Raw genomic sequence first — 17,304 nt, forward strand, 5'->3', positions numbered from 1 at the left:
AGGGGGGACAGTGAAGAAAGTACGGTATTTAAAATCAGCTCATCAACCGGGCCACTGGGGCAGCTGGCAGCTTCCTCAACTTGGGATACAATGAGAGTCTTGGGATGCATGGTCTCTAACTTACCATTGGCTCCAGGGTTCTAGAAGCTGATGAAATCCCAATGGGTCTCCACCTCCTCCTGTGAACACTGAGGTTTTCATTCTACCAATTGTCACCCCTGCCCCACCCCCCAACACATACCTAGCATCCCACCTCACCTCAGCTTTATTCTGCATAGGATAATTGCAACCCTCTATTCCCATCTCTGATTCACTAAATGCCCACCCATTTTACAGACAAGGAAAGCCAGGTACAACAAGGAGAGCCAAACAGCAAATCCAGGATGAGGAGCTCTTTTTCCAGATGACCCCGTAAAGCCCAATGATGGACATAGGAAGGAAGCTCATTTCTTTTCAGACTGATGGCACCACCAGAGACATGTGAATAATAATAGATAACATTTGGCAGTACTGGCTGTACTAGCTGGCCTCTGAGGGCCCTTCCATATGGAAAAGCCTGATATTCAGTATCATCATCCATTAGATTTGCAAAGCGCTTTTCTGTATTTTACCTCATCTGATGGGAAATGTTGTGAGCATGCCCATTTTATAAGTGAGGTGAGTGAAAGTGGGGGCAGCATCACACAACCTGTGAATGCCTGGGGTCCCATTCAAACTCTTCCTGATTCCTGAATCCATTAGACTGTGTTCTCTCGCCAGCTATAGCCACACACAGTCCCTCACCAGGGTTCTGCAGATCCCCTAAGATTTTTCCACTTAACTAGAAGTTATTAATCAATCAATCAACCAGCAAGCATTTATCAAGTGCCTACTGCATACACTCCAACCACTAGGATTTGAGAATTCAAAGACAGGCGAAGTAGTCTCTCCAAGAACTCACACTCTGTCAGAGAGAGAACACACATAATCCCCCTCCTCACCACCAGCTCCAGCAGAGGGGGAATCATAGGATGGATCCCAGATCCAGAGCTGGTAGGTCATCTAATGCAGCAAGGAAAATGTGATGTCAGTGATTTGCCTGAATTTACAGAGCCACTGAGTGTCGGAGACAAAATCTGAACCCAGGGCCTCTTATTCCAGAGCTAGAGAGAGCTAACATTGGCTGGCACCTAGTGGATACTTAAAAATCCTTGTTCCTTTCCCTTCTCCTACTACGTTTTTCAGTCACTGGATCATCAAGTAAGGCTTCATGTAGTGGGGAGCACATAACTATAAAACAAAGAAATACAAGATGATTTAGGGGAGTCAGAGACAAAAGTAATTGAGGGGATCAGGGAAGACCATCCATCATGTGTGGGATGTGATGCTTGAGCTGAGTCTCAGGAAACCACCTAATGTGCGTAGAGCAGAGTCCAAGCTTAGATAAGACATAGCTCTTACTCTTATGGAAGGCCTGGTCTCACAGCTCCATGCTAAGCCGCCTAGAAGACAGACGCCTCAAAGCCCACTTCCTCCTCTCTCTTCCTCCAACACTGTCTCCTACCAGGGAGTTTACAGCAGAGGAAAAACCCAACCCAACCCGCTGTACCTTTAAATTCTTTGGCCTGCAGATACGAAAAACATTAGCATGTTGAAGCTGTTTGTGTGTTTGGTTATTTTTAGGGTGAACCCAGTTGAAGCTTTTTGGAACCAGATGAAGTCAGAGGCGCACGTAGGATTTTTCCCAGGCTGGGGGTCCTAGTCCAGTTTCCCTGGGAACGATAGCAAGAGAATAAGATTCCCAAAAACAGAATGAGCATCACTGTCTAGCATACCCCGGGGCTAGGACACTAGGGCTTTGCCAGGCCAAGACACTGGAGCATGGGAGAATCAAGGGCAGACTGGAATTGAGTTTTTAGATGGCATCACTCACATTCATTCCAGGCTATCAGAATCTTTAACACAGTAACAATTATAATTGATGATAACAGTTTGGTATGGTGGCAAATATCTATAATCCCTACTCACTGATGGAAGTCTTGAGTTGGAGAGTTCTAAGCCCCAGGACGGCTAAAGTTGATCAGTGCACTGTGTGCTCTAGAAATGGTACCAATCCGGTGAGGCCCCTGGAAGCAAGAGGCCATCAGGCTGCTCGAGGGGGGCAGACCTGGCCCAAGTCACCAAAAGCTGAGCACATTAAAGATATTGTGCCAATCAGTGGCTAGGACCATCCATAGCTGCTGCCTTTCCAGCAGTCTCTAAAAATAAGAACAATAAATAAATGCTGACACTTCAAGTTTGCAAAGTGCTTTCTCATTGTCTCCCATCTCACGGTCTCCTTGGAACCTCTTAAGTCTGCGAAGTAGGTCCTATTGTTATCTTCATTTTACAGATGAGAAAACCGAGTCTCAGAGATGTGAATTGACCTACTGAAGGTCACCCAGCTAGCAAGTGTCTGCGGAAGGGCTGCAAACCAAGGCCAGGACTTTATTGTAGGCTATACCACACTGCCCTTGCTTAATACAATAAAAAGCATACTAGCTCTGGACCTGGGAGTTTCAGAGACCAATAGGACCTTAGAAAAGTCTCTTTACTTCAGTCTCCTCATCTGTAAAATGGGGATACTGGACCAGATGGCTACATAGGTCCCTTCAGCTCTAGACCCCAGACGGGGATAGTTTTAGGTCACAGAGGGGTTGAGTTCCAGCCTGAGGCATCTGCCCATGACACTAAGGTTTCTGGAAAGGCCATACTGACATATTTCTAGAAGTGCAATTAGAACTGAGCTTCTCCTTGGCTTCCGACCTCCTCCCTACCACAACCCTCTGAAAACCAGTGTAAATCAGTTTCTACCAATTTCCCTGCTAATTATTTCCTCCATTAAATTAAAAAAGAAAAATGTCTTTTAAATGAATTACCAGGCCTGGGCTTCTAAGAGGCATGTGACCTGTCAATTAATCTTCAGCCCGGCTGGATAGGAATGTTCCCTTTTAAGAATGTTTTATAAATAAATAAATGAGTAAGTAAATAAAGCCAGTCCACCCAACCCTGAAAGGCCCACCCTAGGCAGTCACAGCAGGACGGCGCCTTGGTATCCTTGGGAAGGGAGTACATCCCAACCAACCCTGTAGAGAAGTATCATATCCAAATTTAGATTCTATTTATTAGTGAATAGGCATCGTATACACATGGACCATCATTATTATAATTCTCCCTGCTGTTCTCCTCTCTCACTGAGGCAGAGATCATACATTACTTAGCTTCTTGTGTGTTCAGTCATGTCTGATTCTTTCCATTTGGGGTTTTCCTGGCAGAGGTACTGGAGTGGTTTGCCATTCCTTCTCTAGTTCATTTTACAGATGAAAACACTGAGGCAAACAAGGTGAAGCAACTTGCCCAGCATCACACAGGCTAATAAATGTCTGAGGCCAGATTTGGACTCAGTTCTTCCTGACTCCAAGTCCAGGGCTCTGTGCACTGAGTCACTTGAGAAGATAAGATCCTCTACTTGGCATCCTCTCTAGTGCCAAGTACAGGGCTGGGACCAGAGAGGGTACCTGCTTGTAAGCATGTCATTCTTGACTTTCTAGACTTTTTCATGTACTCCCCTGTAACTTTCTCACCCTGGAAATGTCCCTACTCACCCCCACCCCATCCCTCACCCCTGGGGTCTTCTCTGCCTGAGTAGTAAGCACCTGAGCCAGGTCATCCCTTCATGAGATTTCCAGGTTATTTAAGCTCCTTTCATTCCAGGCTCCATTTTGGATTCTCTGATCCTACCTTGCCAGCAGTCTTGCCTGTCCTTCCCTTTTCCATCTAGCTTTGGCCCTTCACCCCCTTCTATGTGTCTTCTCCTTCCATTAGAATATCCAGTTGGAGGACAAAGACTGTCTTACTAGTTTTTATTTGTTTTCACAGAGATTAGCAAAGTATCTGGCACATAGCAAGCACTGTATAAATTATGTCTATCCGTCATCTATCTGTCCGTCTATCCATCTGTTTGTCTATCTATCCATCTGTCTGTATGTCCATCTATCAATCAATCAATCTGTCTGTCTATCCATCTGTCTACCCATATATCTGTCTATCCATCTGTCTATTCCACATATATATAGACAGATAGGTAGAACTATATCACAAAATTTTTTATAGCAGCTCTTGTTGTGGTGGCCAAGAATTAGAAATTGAGGGGATGACCATCAACTGGGGAACAGTTGAACAAATTTTGGTATATGATTGTGATGGACTATTGTACTATAAGAAATGATAGGGGGAGGTTTCAGAAAAACTGGTAAAGACTTATATGGACTGACGCAAAGTGAGCTGAGCAGAACCAGGACACTGTGCACAGTAACAGCAATATTGTTTGATGAACAGTTGAGAATGACTTAGTTACTCTTAGCAATTCAGTGATTCAAGACAATTTCAAAAGACTCATGATGGAAAATGCTATCCACCTTTGGAGAAAGAACTGATTGAATCTGAATGCGGATCAAAGCAGACTAATTTTTCTTTATTTTTTCGTGTTTTTTGTCTGTTTTCATTCACAACATGACTGATATGGGAATGCTTTACATGACTGCACATGTATAACCTATATAAAATTGCTTGCCTTCGCAATGAAGGGGGGAGGGAAGGGAGGGAAGGAGGGAGAGAATTTGAAACTTAAACCTTTTTAAAATGAATGTTAAAAATTGTTTTTACATGAAATTGGAAAAAACCAAAATATTTAATTTGAAAAAAGACAACTCTTTCAATATAATTGGTTTCCTTCGTAATCTGATCTATTTTATTTAACACATTTAAAAACAGGATTTTGAGCAGAGGTCCACAGGCTTTACCAGACTGCCCAAGGGGTCCTGGACACAAAAACAAAGCAGACTGACATTACTTTTCTTGGTATCCCCTGGACTTAGTACAGTGCCTGGCTCATAATGAGTGATAACACTTCTGGGCCTCAGTTTCCTCCTCTGCACAAAAAAAAAAAGGGTGGGGGTTTTGAACTAGATGAGTACCAGGTATCTTCCAGCTTGACAAACTATGATTTCTCTTCCTATTCCAGAAAAAAAAGGAAGCTCAGCCTCAATCCCCGCCCCCCCCCCCACACACACATAAACAACCCCTCAGAGTACTACAGAAGGAAGTCTCAGAGAAGTGAAACTTCTAACCTTTGAAGAGTCATCCCCACCCACCTGTTGAGTAACATTCCTGGAAAAGCCCCTGCTCACAATAACATCAATGAATATGTCACTGAAAGCCTTCAGAATCCTGATCAGTGGGGCGACCACTCATGAGATCAGAGGGCTGAAGGAGAAAGCTGCCTTCCCTCCTCTCAGCTGGGAGGTGGTGCCCTATGGGTGTGGGAGACATGGCTATAGGGAGGAGTTCTATTGGGAGAGTCAAGAGAGAAAGGGAAATTTTTGCATATTTTATACATATACACATATACGATCTACACACATGTTTATAATTTTTATAAATACATATATATTTACACACACACAGAGTTAGGTGACAGAGTGGATCAAGTGTTGGGCCTAGAGTCAGGAAGATTCATCTTCCTGAGTTCAAATCTAAGCCTCAGACACTTACTAGCTGTGTGACCTTCGGCAAGTCACTTCAACCTGTTTGCCTCAGTTTCCTCATCTGTCAAATGAGCTGGAAAAGGAATGGTAGACCACTCTGGAATCTCTGCTAAGAAAATCCCAACTGGAGTCACAGAGAGTCAGACTTCACTGAAAATGAATGAAAAAAAGAATCATATAGAAACGCACATAATATACACACACACACACACATAGGATGTACACACATATGTATATACAGATGCATGTATACACACGTACGGACACAAATGTATGTGTATACATGTACATATATATGACTAGTATTTCCCTTCTACTATACATATATAGTGTATATGCATATGGGAACACATTCACATATATTTATAAGACCATTAATAAAACATGAAAGGGATAAAATGCTCTGTAAAATCTTAAGTTGAATCTGATTTTCCTTTGGAAATAATGTTATAGTAGAAAGCTAGGTTTCTCCTTGGGGCAGCTAGGTGGTGCTGTGCATGGGCCTCAAGTCCGGAAGACCTGAGTTCAAATTTGACCTCAGACATTCACTGGCTGGGTGACCCTGGGCAAATCACTTAACGCTGCTTGCCTCAGTCATCATCTGTAAAATGAGGCAGAGAAGGCAATGGTAAATCGCTCCAGTATTTCTACCAATAAAACCTCAAATGGAGTCAGGAAAAGTCAGACATGACTGAAAAACAACTTGACACACACAAGTTTTTCCTGCCTAATTTTTAAAAAATAAAAGAAAAAAATCCTGGTACATTATGTCTAAAGGACACTGCTGTATTCCATACAGGATGAAACTACTGAAAAGATATATTAATTACACAGGGCAACATTACAGAAACCAATCCAGTAAAGTGATATTTGAGGGGACATATCATCATTTCTAATTTTTTAAAGGTAATTGGGTTTAAGTGACTTGCCCAGGGTCACACAGCTAGTAAGTGTCTGAGGCCAGATTTGAATTCAGGTCCTCCTGACTCCAGGGCCAGTGCTCTATGCACTGTGCCACCTCACTGTCCATCATATTTTCTCATATACACATCTCTACATCCTATCTTATGCCAGATCAAATCTCTCTTTAACAGCAATATATCACAAGGAAAATATCTTCCCCTGGGTGATAAGAGTTGAGCAGGATCTCCCCAATGGCTTTTGGGAAAAAGATTGAAGGTGTCCCCATAAGGCCCACGTCTGTAAGGAAGGATGGTTTGAGCAGTTCTTAGAATGACAGCCTTGTAGTTCAAGCAGACCAGAGTTGTCCAACACTCAGGTCATCCTGGGAGTCACATGTGATCTACAACACTCTTGAGTGTGGCCTGAACCATATTAAAATGTCACTTGGAAATATTTTTTAAAATTAATAAAAACATAATAAAATCTGGATCACACTACTTTTGAAAACCAAGTAGATGCTGGGATCTTTACACACAGATGAGTGTGCTAGGTGAGCTTGACATCCCTGCTTTTAGACCAAGCACCTCGTTTTACAGGTGAACCTGAGGACCAGAGAAAGGGACTCTCCTAAAATCCCAGAGCATGAAAGAATACATATCAATATACTGATCAATACTCAAACTCAGATAATAGGATTTAGATCTAAAGGGGAACCCGGAAGTCAGCTAGTCCCACTCCTTTGTTTTGGAGGAGATGAGGAAAGAAGGGTCAGAGAGGCAGGGCTGCAAGTCACCCGGGCGGGGTTTGAACCCAGGCCTTCCAAACTCCAAGTCAAGTTCCCTAGCCTCCATACCGCACTGCCTTGTGCTGCTTTTTATCAATGACTTGGATACAGAGGTGAGAATGCTAATCAATTTACAGATGGACAATCTGATGAACAAACATTTGTTAATCGCCTACTTACTATATGCGCTAGGCACTGTTCTATAGGTCCAGGATACAAAGATAGCATTGAAATGGTTTCTGCCCTAAAGGAATTTAACATTCTATCAGGGGAAACACCATATACTCATATAAATAAGCACAAAATAAATGTACAGTAATGGGGGAAAGTGGGAAGGAAAGGGAAAAAGCACTGATGAAGCACCTACTATGTGCTAGGTACCATACTAAGCACATTACACACATTATCTCATTTGAGCCTCATTAACAACCCTGTGGTACACACTAGTCTCTAGGTCTGGGTCAGGCAAGGTCTTGTGTAGGACATTAGTGCTTATGAGTCCTAATGGGACTCATGAGATTCTAAGAGGTAGAGGTGAAAAAGAAAGAGGGAGGGGTTGGGGTGTTGGAGGTAGAGTCTGAAACATGGGGGCTAAATTAGTAAGAGCAAAAGTGAATTTTTTACTTGACTAAAAATAAGTCAGGCTCAGAACTACAAGGGGGAAGGGGTTGCTAATACATTAGTTTGTAGGAAAATGATCTGAGGTTTTTAGTGGACTGCACTCCTGATGTCAGCTTGCAATGTGAGACAGGGCAATCCAAAAGAGCTAATGCTACTGTGGAGAAGACTCAGTGGGGACATGAGAGACACGGTTACCAGGAGGGATTGTGTGTGTTCGTCCTTCGTTTCCGAAGAAGACCAGGCCATCAGAGAAATAATGACATAACTTGCACTTGACTTTGTTTTGAGTGAGGGAGGGCTGTGCAGGTCACCAGCCTCACTTCTCCTCCAGAGTCATCTGAATCCAGTGACCAGATATTCATTGGGATGACTGGAGGTGACTCAGGATGCTCTAGGAGACCTTGGCCCCTTTAGGCCAAGATCTTTGCAGGTACTCATTTAGGGTGAGACAGCGCCCATTCATTGAATAGGCCTGTTTAAGAAGTAGCCAAGGCATGGTCCCTTTAATGAGGTAAAGAAAAAGAAAGACATCAGGCTGGGAGGTAAACAGCAACATTTACTATTGATAATCACTCTGAAGCAAGGGGGTTCCAGGAGAGCCCTTAGGCAGGGCCCCATTGGCGGCCCAGTTTCAGAGTAGAGTAGGTTTAAGGTTTTGGAAGAGCACAGCAGAGGAGAGGAGAGAAGAGGAACTAGCCAGTAAAACCTAGTCAACTAGGCATCTTTTGGCTATTCAAATTCACCTTCCTTTGGAGAGGAAAAGGAAGGGGAGGGGGAGGCAGACAAGAGGGGAGGAGCTGAGCTACACACCTAGCTGGGTCCCTATTCAGCCAGTTGTGTCTACTCACAGGATTGTGTTTATGCCATCAGAGAAATAATGACATGACTTGCACTTGACTTTGTTTTGAGTGAGGGAGAGCTGTGCAGGTCACTAGCCTCACTTAGTTGGGGGATGTTGTTGGAGAGCCCACCCTGCTACCCATTATCTGTGTGACCTTGGGAAAAATCTCTTTGGTTTCAGTTAGTTCACTTAAAAATGTAGTCAGACCTGGAGGACAAAAAGAGCTAAAAGGTGATGAGAGCTGTCTTTAGAGGTGGTGCTGAAGGACTGATGATGGTGGACAGTTCTGAGAGGCACAAGATTTGTCTTTAGTTCTACACTGCACTGGATGGCTTCTGAAGTCTACCCCAAATCTAAGATTCAGTGACAGGGCTAAGTACTCCTCATTCATGCATCCTCACATTCTTTCCAAATGACTCCAAGTTGTGGCAGAAGGAACAGATGGGCAGAGAGTTTTGCCTGGACTATTTTTCATGGTGCTACAGCAGTCATCCATTCATCCAACAAACATCTGCTGAGCACCTACTGAATGCAAGGCCCCAAGATGGGCAATGTGGGCACTACAAATAATTCAGAACTGGTCCCCAGCATCTAAGAACTTAATAGGAGAGATGACACATGAGCAGAGACATCTAAAACAAGCCTAATGTACTCCATGGCAGAGTACATGTCCTCCATGTACTCAATGGAGGAGGGAGAAGCCTCCACCAGCCTGCAGCTCCACAGAAGGCAGGATTCCTACGGGCACAGATTCAGGAAGCAGGGTTCCATAAGGAAAGATTAACATGAGCAAAAGGAAAGGAGAGGTCAGTGCTGTGCCTGCTCACTCTCCAGTCATGACAAGCTTTTGCAAGTTGAATTTCCATCACTTTCTTAAGTCTAGACAATAACAATAATTTTTAAAAACCTTGATTTTCAGCAGTTTCCCAGGGGTAAATGCTCAGTCTGCTGAGCCTGCTCCAGCATACCCTTGGGAGGTAGCTACTGGAGGTATTCCAGGCCATTGGGCAGCTAGGCGGCACCATAGTGCATAGAGTGCCAAGCCTGGAGTCAGAAAGACTCATCTGGCCTCAGACACTTACTAGCTGTATAACTCTGGGTAAGTCATTTAACCCTGCTGGCCTCAGTTTCCTCATCTGTAAAATGGACTGGAGGAAAAAAAATGGCAAACCACTCCAGTATCTCTGCCAAGAAAACCCCAAATGGGGTCACAAAGTGTTACATACCACCAAAAAATGACAGAACATCTCCCAGGGTCCTATACTAAAAACTTACTCAAATGGATTCATCAATCAATCAAGGTGGGTATTTCCTCCAACTAATCAGACCAAACCTTTCATACCTGCAAATTCCCTGTCCAGATCTCTTTATTTAGGAACTGTCAGAGAATCATGGCTCTAGAACTTGATGGGACTTCAAATTTCATCAAGCCCAACCCACTTGTTTTATAGATAAGGAAACTGAGGCCAAGAGAGGGAAAAAGATGGCCTAAGGTCATGTGAGTAGTTTAGGTCCCCCTAAAAGTCAACGACAGAGTTTCTGCCTGGTGTGTAAGGTGCACCTCTGACCCATGACATCAAGAGGGCAGGGTCCTCGTAGCACCATGCCCTGCTTTCCATCAATTATTCTTTCATTCTCTCCCCATGACCAGCCCAGACTTCTGGACTTCTGACTTTCTCTCATTCCCTTCCCCACATCCAATCAGTGAGCGGCCAAGTTCAAAAGATAAACATCGAGCAGGGTTCCACTAAGTAATGTGTTACAGCCTGCCTGAATCAATTCTTTCATTTATTAAGCATCTAGACAAAATCAGGCACCATGCTACAGTCGGGGGGATACAAAAAACCAAAACTGGCCCTGCCCTTTAGGAGTTTCTATTCCATTGTGGAAAACCAATCAATCAGTCAAGGAACCACAACCAGTGGGAAGGAAGGAATGGAGGGAGGGAGGAAGGGAGGAAGGAAGGGAAGGAGGAAAAAACAAGCATTTATTAAACATAGTGCCAGGCATTATGATAAGCACTTTAAAAATATCATTTCATTTGATTTTCAAGGGAGGTAGGTGCTAGTATTACACCCACTTCACAGTTGTGGAAACCAAGGCAGACGGGTCAAGTGACTTGCCTAGGGTCACACAGCTGAGAAGTATCTGAAGCTGGATTTGAATTCAGGTCTTCCTGACTCCAGGTCCACTGAATCACCTAAGCACTAAGGTGGAGAAGGAGGAAGGGTGTGGATATACAGACAAGATGAAAAGAAGTCCTCAAGGTGCTGCTTGGGGAAACTCTACATAGCCCCATAGATGAGTATAAAATACGTACAGACTAAATACAAGGGAACTGGGTGGAGGATGGGGTTTAATTAGGAGAAGGGATCAGTTCCTGGACATATTGCTTCCCACCATTAGAAAGTCATATTTGAGGGCAAAGACTGTATCTGACCTTAGTATCTGGACCTCTAGCCTATATATGACCATGCCCAGCATAGAACCAGTACTGAAGAAATGCTTTTTCATTCATTTATTCATTCTCCATTGTCGCTGGATGATTTTTAATTTCAGTTCCTGGGCAACTGTAGGCTTGCACAGAGGAGGTACCTGTCAAATGTTTGCTGAACTGAAAGGGAATGGGGGCAGAGAACAAGCCCTTGCTGAGTGCCAGGCCCTATGCTAACTACTTTACAAACATGACCTCATCTGGAAGGATGCAGACCGCTTTGCTGGGCACCGAATACAACGTGTCCCCAGCCGCCTCTTCCAGGGAAAATCTTAAAACCACTAGCAGATGGTGGGTGCTTATAGAATGAGGTCCTTGAGCCAGGCAGACCTGGGCGTACAGCCTACCAAGCTCACTATAGAAGAAAAATGATCAGAAATCCTGAAATAAAGAGATCTGGGGGAGGCCCTCGGATGACTCAGAAGCCCAGGGAGGTGTCCACACATGGCTCCACCTGAACAGATCTTTTGCTCATCTGCCCTTCCTTCCCCTTTGGACCACATGTACTCCCAGAGCCTCTGCCCCATTCTCCCCCCAGATTCCAATAATGGAAGAAGTAGCTGGGCTGGGGTGGGGGACAAAAGGGAATCGCACTAATGGGCCGGCTGCCAAGTCATGATGTCCCTCCATCTAGGAGTTCTTAACCTGAGGTCTGTGAACTTTTAAAAAAAATAGAATTTTTTGATAACTTCATTTCACTAAGATTGGTTTCCTTTATAATCCTACATATTTTTTTATGCATCTAAAAACATCATTCTGAGAAAGGGTCCACAGGCTTCACCAGACACTACCCAAGGCCTCCATGACACAAAAGAGGTTGAGAAGTCCTGGTCACAGAGGACCCTCCCCACTCTGAGCTTGGGGAAGTCTTTAACGTTTACCCACAGGAACAAAAAGGAAAATTCAGTTCCATCCCTCTTCTATGTGCTGGGAGTCAGTCATAAGAACCAAGAAAGGATCTCAGAAATCCCCTCAGAGACTGGCTAGAAGCAAGGATGGGCATCCATCAGAACATTAGGAACCTACTTCAAGACCTCAGCAAGGAAGTTCCTTCTTGCCCTTCCTAGGCTCTGGTTTCTTCCTCTGTGAGAGAAGGGTTTAGGATGAAATTCCAGAGCAGCTCGACTAACAAAGGAGGCCTCAGTTGGGAACTGGGGGATCTAAGTCTGGATCCGGGCTCTACAACCCTTAGGTTTTGTTTTTTTAAACTTTGTATAAGTCACCTTACCCCTTAAGGCCTCAGTTCCCTCCCCTGGAAAATGAGAAAGTTGGACTAGTGATGGTGTCCAAGATCCCCAGGTCTTATGGGAATTTTTGTTTGTTTATTTTGTTTTTGAGGCAATCAAGGGTACTTGCCCAGGGTCACACAGCTAGTATCTGAGGTCAAATTTGAACTCAGTTCCTCCTAACTCCAGGGTTGGTGCTCTATCCACTGCACCACCCAGCTGCCCCTGGTCCCATGTTGTAGCAGTCTATGTTCTAAGGCCCCTCCACATTCTGATATTCTCGGTACCAAGGTCCCCTCCCAGGCCCAGTGTTCTCGATTCTAAAATCCCTCCTTTAGCTCTGACACTCTCAGTGCTAAGCTATCTTCCAGTAGTGACACTGTGTTCTAAGGGCCCCTCCCACCACTAACATTTTGTGCTCTAAGGTCGATGCTCAAAAGTCCTTCCCAGATCTCACATTCTGTGTTTCTCCAAGCTCTGTCCCCACTCTACGGGTTTGGGCAGAATTACGGGCAAGAGAGGAAAAGTTCACATCACTCCAGACACATCCCTCTGATAGAACTACCCACAGGATAGAGGAAAGAACTGAAAAACACAAGCCTTTGGCCTGGATGGGCCCCCATCTCAGACCAGAGTACACAGGCAAGGACCGGGCTTGGGAGGGGAGTGAGGTAAGGGGAAGTCTCCCTCTTTCCCTGTAGCTCCTAAATAACTAATCAAACCATAATTTCCTAAAGTCCAAGCGGTTCCTACAGGTTCTTTATGCAAAGACTAGTTGGATGAAACATTTCTTCCCATGTTATTATCAGACACAGAAGATAGGGGAGTCAGAAAATCCCGAGTTCAAATCTGGCCTCAGACTCTTATTATCTGTGTGACTCTGGGAAGGTCACGTAACCTCTGTTTACCTCAGTTTCCTCATCTGTAAAAAGAGATTAATGATAGTGCCAGCCTCCCAGAGTTGTCATGAGGATGGAGATATTTATAAAGTGCTTAGCACATAGTAAGCATTATAAAAATGTTAGCTTGTGTTACTATTATCATTAGACTACACAGCACTGCAAAAACGCCCCAGGTTTCAACACTGACCTCTTGTTCCTACAGTTGGGTAAAAACAATTTTATGCTCTGTGACTGGAAGTCAGAGACACAGTAAAGATAATGGGCTTTCCTCCATCTATCGAGATGACTCAGAATTTCAGAGCTGAAAGGGACTCGAGAGAGAGCAACTCCAACGGTCTCTTTGGATAGCGGAGAAGCGAAGGCCCATAGAGAGAGTGAGTCATCAAAGGTCAGATAGCGAACAAGGGGCAAAGGGAGGCCCACAACCCTGGGCTTCAGGCTCCTTCTCCTGTGCTACATTCCCCTGCATTAATCCAATTTAAACAGGTATGAGAATCAACAACAGATGTGCCAAGAATATGTGATCCAACTCAAGGCATCCCGAAAGGCATTAACCATCCACCATGTGGGAGGCCTTGAGCTGGGGTGGGGGGTGCAAAGCAAAGACTAAAACTAAACAATCTCCGGGAGCTTACCTTCTACTGGGGAGGTGGGGAGATGAGCTCAAGGGGAAGGAGACACAGCATGGAAACAGCTAAGGGCAATTATTGTTATTACGTAGTAATGGGAGCAACTGCCACCAAGGGGATGAATTATTAGCTCGTCTACAAGCACAGCTTAAGCACTTACACTGGCTTAGACCATAGGTATGCAAAGACATAAAAGACAGACCCTGCCTTCATGGAGTTTATATTCCATAGGGAGAGATTACATGTTCACACAGAAGGATGTATGTGTGTATACATATACGTCAAACACATCCATACACATAAATATAAAAACACATACATATACAGAAAATAATAGCTAGCATTTGTAAAAGGTTTTTTTTTTCAGGGGGGAGACAAGTGGAGTTAAGTGACTTTCCCAAGGTCACACAGCTAGAAGGTATATGAGGCTGGATTTTAACTCATATCCTCTGGATTCTATAGCCAGTACTCTTGATCCAAGGTACCACCTAGTTGCCCCTCATATAGCACTATAGCAAATTCATCTGGTCCTCACAGCAAGCCTAGGAGGGAGGTGCCATTATTATTCCCATTTCATAGATGAGAAAACTGAGATTGACCACAGTTAAGTGACATGTCCAGGGTCACACACTAATAAGTATCTGAGGCTGGATTTGAATTCATATCTTGATGACTTCATGTCCAGAGTTCTAGCCACTGAGCCATTAGCTGCCAGAACTGACACATGGTGATTTTGGGAGGAAATGCTCATAAGCCAAGAGAATCATAAAAGTCTCCTGGAGAAAGCAGCACCACCACTGAGCTGAACTTTGCAAGAAACAAGGGAGTCTAAGTGGAGGAGGACAGGAAGGACAGCATTGTGGGCCCATGACACAACCAGTGCCAAAATGAGGAGACAGGCTATAGAGTAGAATGTAGGAAGACTAGGAAGGAAGTCAGTTTGGCTACAACACAGGGTGAGTGAAGGGAGTCATACAGATTGAGGCTGAAGGGATGAGAGGTGGCAGGTGAGCTGGGGTAATAGCAGCTGGGGTCTAGGGTTTGAGGTGGCCAACAGGCAGCTACCACCTACAACAGTTACATTGTGAGTTCTAAACTTTGTTTTGCTGCTTACTACCTGAGCATGGGCAATGCTTTCTCTCTCTCTGGGCCTCAGTTTCCTATCTGTAAAAGGGATGGGATGAGGTATCATTTGTGTTCCCTCCCAGCTCTAAATCTAAAATCCTATCACACTAGACACTTGGAGTTTCGGAGCTGATTGGTCATGGGATCATGATTCCCTGTTTTAGGGAGAGAACAGACCTTCAAGGTCAGTTATTGCAGTACCCTTGTTTCATGGCTTTAAACCTAGGAAAGCAGGATACGGGATGGTTCTCTCTCTCTCTTTCTCTCTCACTCACACACACACACTCAAGTTAATGGGTAAGAGACTTGGCACACATAAAAGCACTCTCTAGAAATGTCAGTTACTGGTTTTGTATCTGTTGTCTTTATCCTCATCATCTCACCTTCTTGGTTAAATTTTAAATATATATATTTTTTTCATTAAATATCTCCCAATTACATGTAGAACATTTTTCAACATTCATTTTTTAAGATTTTGAGTTACAAATTCTCTCCCTCCCACCCCTTAAGAAGGCAAGCAGCATGATATTGGTCATATATGTGAAGTCCCACAAAACCTATCAGCTGGGCTCATCTTTGTCATGGTGGGGAATAAGTCGCTATTCCTGTCATTACTGCACTTTTCTTTTTTCAACAGCTAAGCAGTATAAGGGATAGAGAGTCAGGGAATGTGCTGTTATTTGGTCCTGTCCAACTAGCTGGGTGACCCTGGGCAAGTCACTTAACTCTGCTGGTCTCAGTTTCCTCACCTGTAAAATGAGCTGGGGAAGGAAATGACAAATCACTCCAATATCTCTGCCAAGAAAATCCTGAATGGCGTCACGAAGAACTGGACTTGACTGAAACAATTCAATAACAACCAAATCTCAGTACCTAACACAGTACCTGGCACATCACTTCTGGAATTGAATCAAAGGGTCCAGATGCAAGCTCATCTTCTGCCGGCTTATGGAAAGCACCCTCAGAACAACTCGGACAGCAGTAGCCTGGCTGATGGGGCGGTCTCGAGCCTCCTCCTGTGCCCACACGCTTCCCATCTCCTCAGTTAATATTTCTCTATTGTAAAAGCTTTTCATCCCATGTAGCACGTTCCTGTCACGGTTATCACTCTTATTCCAAGCACCCCTGCCAGGGAGAACGCCAGGCCTCAGGTGGACAGCAGCAGCCTCCAGACTCCCCCCTCGCCCCCGACCCTCACCACCTCCCAAGACACTTTGTTTCTGAGCTCAATGGAAGTCCAAATCACTCCATTAAGAAGTAGATTGCAGCAGACACCCGAACAATTTGCTACACCGTGAGCAACCTTGTTGGGTATGCAATTTGCAACTGCTTAGATGGATGGGGCTGGTGAAACATGGCAGACCTCTCAGGCACACGGAGACATGACTCCCTCCAGGCTATGAGGGGGAAAATGCAAAAGAGGCCTTCCTTTTCACCACCCAAGACAACTGTGACCAGAGCATGGAGTTATTAAGAACATAAATCTTGCACTTTTTTCACACTGGGCTTGAAGGCTGTGTTTGATTAGTTATGCCTCCCCCACACAGCCCCGGGGGTGGCAGGGAAGGGGGGAGTGATTCTGTATTACTGCCTATGTTCAGATAGCATCCATCTCTGGAAAACAAATTTCAAGAGGGTCAGGGCATGGGCCCTTGGGCAAAGTCAGGGCTGTAGTTGGCATCTGGGTCTGCTCCTCAAAGGAGCAGAGGAGAGAGGGATAGTCAAGGGAGGCCTTGGCTTTGAGGCCACTGGCTGGCACCTGGCAAACCATATACTAAAAACCTCTATGGGAATGAAATATAGAATGTGGCACAGACTGTCTTTCCTCCTACCCCCATCCTCACCCCAAACCAGACCCCCACGGACCACTACATCCTTCTCTTCCTCACAGAATTCATCCACTCATTTTGGGAACTCTGCCCTGGGTCAGTGTAACTCCCCCAACCCACTCCAACCACATCCTGGACAATGCTCCGCATCTATCCATCCTGAACATCCAGCCCTCTGCCCAGCCCTGTTGTTGGGGGCAGCTAAGTGACACAGAGGATAGAGTGCCGGACCTGGAGACAAGAAGACCTGAGTTCCAATCCTGCCCCAGACACTTCCTAGCTGTGTGACCCTAGATATATCACTTCACCCTGTTTGCCTCAGTTTCCTCATCTGTAAAACGAGCTGGAGAAGGACATAGCAAAGCACTCCAGTATCTTTGCAAAGA

The 17,304-nt window shown here is 44.7% G+C and overlaps 1 protein-coding gene across 6 annotated transcripts in view; it reads right to left on the reverse strand.

Annotated features, from left to right (window-relative positions):
• PITPNM2 (phosphatidylinositol transfer protein membrane associated 2) overlaps positions 1 to 17,304 on the reverse strand; it is a 206,628-nt gene that overhangs the window by 162,891 nt on the left and 26,433 nt on the right. Inside the window, exon 1 of one of the 6 annotated variants that reach the window (XM_072600623.1) lies at positions 5,572 to 5,652. The exons of the other annotated variants lie outside the window; for them this stretch is intronic. The gene's annotated coding sequence lies outside the window, so the exon portion shown is untranslated. Of the gene's footprint in view, positions 1 to 5,571; positions 5,653 to 17,304 lie in introns of those variants that run through there. 6 annotated transcript variants of the gene reach the window in all.

Source organism: Notamacropus eugenii, chromosome 4 (genome assembly GCF_028372415.1).
Source record: "Notamacropus eugenii isolate mMacEug1 chromosome 4, mMacEug1.pri_v2, whole genome shotgun sequence".
In the NCBI taxonomy this organism is placed as follows: domain Eukaryota; kingdom Metazoa; phylum Chordata; class Mammalia; order Diprotodontia; family Macropodidae; genus Notamacropus; species Notamacropus eugenii.